Source organism: Cynara cardunculus (genome assembly GCF_001531365.2).
Source record: "Cynara cardunculus var. scolymus isolate 2C chromosome LG 16, CcrdV1, whole genome shotgun sequence".
NCBI lineage: Eukaryota > Viridiplantae > Streptophyta > Magnoliopsida > Asterales > Asteraceae > Cynara > Cynara cardunculus.
The window spans coordinates 212,720-215,469 of NC_037543.1; positions in this window are offsets into that span (position 1 = coordinate 212,720).

The following is a 2,750-nucleotide window of genomic DNA, read 5'->3' on the forward strand; positions in this document are numbered from 1 at the left end:
CGTTAGATTCGTAAGACCAATTCTCAACCTTTGGATTAGATCTACAATCTCAACATTTTTAATCACAAAATTGCCACGAGATTTCTCAATAATTACAAAATTGTCACCGTACAACTTTAGACCATTAGATCATTAGCTTATAAAGTTGATCAATGAATATAAATTGGTCTCACAGATTTCACGAAAACCCTCTGGTCTCACGTGAACCCAACCTTATATATATATATATATATATATATATATTTGTAGCTTTTAAGAAATAGAAGTCATTGGATATATATATATATATATATATATATATATATATTTGTAGCTTTTAAGAAATAGAGGTCATTGGATTTCCAAATTAACCTCAATTATTTTATTAGATATGGACAATCAATTTTCTTGAAATAACCACTTTTATGTACTCACTCATGTGCTCATGATTCAAAATGCTTCTCAAAACATCAAGGTTTAGTCCTACATAATTGGCCTTAAAAACATTTTAAAAAAAATCTAAAAATTAATCATATTTTATTTTAACAAGTTAATTGATAAATTAGTTGTTTACTGATAAATTAATTATTTTTTAACAAAAACTAATTGAAAAATGTGAAATGTCCAAAAACTTCTTTAAAATTTAAAATTTAAATTTATCGTTTATTTTTATCTATCAGTAAAATAATTTTAATTTTTGTTATCAACGGTTATTTAGACGTTATTTTTAACAAGGATATCGTAGAAGACATTTTTAAAAATGTCAAATAAAGTATAAAAACCTTTTTTGTAATAGAATAATTTTGTAAACGTGTCATATAAAATAGATAATACAATGTTTTATTTTGAAAATAATTTAAAAACTTACTAAACTGTTTTATAAATATATTATAACATTTTTAGATAAATCGGTTTATTTTTATAATAAAGTAATAATAAAATGTAAAAAGTGGTTTAAAAATAAATGGTATATATATAATAATAAAGTAATAGTAATAATAATTGGGCAGGTCATTCCGCGGTACCCACACGTGCACCGATGCATGTGCAACTGTCACCCATGATTATTTCGTATTTGTAGAAACCCACCTCCCTAATTTCCTTTTAATTTAATATAAAATTGAAAAAAAAATAATAAAAATAACTAAAATACGTTTCATATTATTGATTTTAAGGAAAAAAAAGTTAACGACTGTTAGACCGGTAACTTTAGATCATTGGAAATTAAAAAAAATGAGAAATTAAATCTGAGTTTTTAAAATTTAGGGACGATATTTAATGAAAATTGCAAATGTTAGGGGCTAAAAATAAACTTTACTCTTAAATTACCTTTTGGATATTAATTCTACACTTATTATACATTTACTTTTTGTCATGTTCATTTGATAAGATAAAATGACCCAACAAACGACCCTTAGATTGTTAAGGGTTTCCTTTTTAATGATATTTTTTTTGAATTCCTCTCCTGTTTGTTAATATGTATTTCGTCCGTTCCGAAATAAGTGTCTGCATTTTTAATTCAATTTGTCTCAAAAATAAGTATTTATGTTTAATTATACTATGAATTATAAGACGAATGAAATTCATTACGAAGGCAATTAGGCAAATTGTCATTTAGTTAACTAATTTATAATAATTATATATTTTCAATTCTGGGAAATTAACAAAAGAAAATAGTTGTTTCAGTCAAATACATTTACCTCTTAGCCATACAATTTACAAAATTTTCAAAAATCACTACCTCCGTAAGTAGCAATTACTCAACTTACAAATGAGTTAAAAGTGTGTGTGTGTGTATATATATATATATATATATATATAGACTTGGGATCATGTGAGACCAACATGTTTTCGTGAGACCCGTGAGACCAATTTTTTACACTTGAAACTTCACAGCAAAATGTTGTGAAGTGACTTTTTTAACCTTCACAGTGTTTTTGCTGTGAAGGTTCGACTTTTTTTAACCTTCACAGTGTTTTTGCTGTGAAGTTTACGTGTAAAAATGTGGTCTCACAGGTCTCACGAAAACATGCTGGTCTCACGTGAACCCAACCCTATATATTATATATATATAATATATATATATATATATGTGTGTGTGTGTGTGTGTGTGAACATGGTTCGCAAGTATAAGGATTGTAAATTAGTCTAAATATTTCCGAAATTTGCAGATCCAAACTAATTTACGGATCTGTTTCATGTACTTACGGACCATTTTATAATTTCTTTTAACTTTTTGACTTCTCCACAAGTTTAAAAGTTGTTACTTGTTAAGGTAGTGAATTTTTAGAAAACTTGAGAGAAAATGGCTAGGGCTCTTTACCTAAACACTTACTCGGTAAGTGTTTAACGATAAAATTCAACTTTATCCCTTACTTATCGAGTAAGATTTTGTCTACCAAAATGGCATCTTATGTAACAATTTATCCACTAAACGCTTACCGTGGTAAGAGTTGTCGTCATCACTTACCCGGTAAGACTCTCGGGTCATGCATTTGCTCTTACCAGGTAAGATATTTGGTAATTACCATATTCATCCGGTAAGAAAATATGACTTGGTAAACGTTTATCTGAGTAAGCATTTGGTAAACAACCCCTAAGAGATAAATCTGATTAGATGAACTGATTATTTCTATCAAGTTTTTTTTTATAATAGACATTTATTTTGAGACTGTCAATAGAATATATGTATATATAGGGTATATTTCAAATGCAACCATATCTATTTGTACAACCAATGCAACCCAATAAATTGAGATATTTATGGAAAT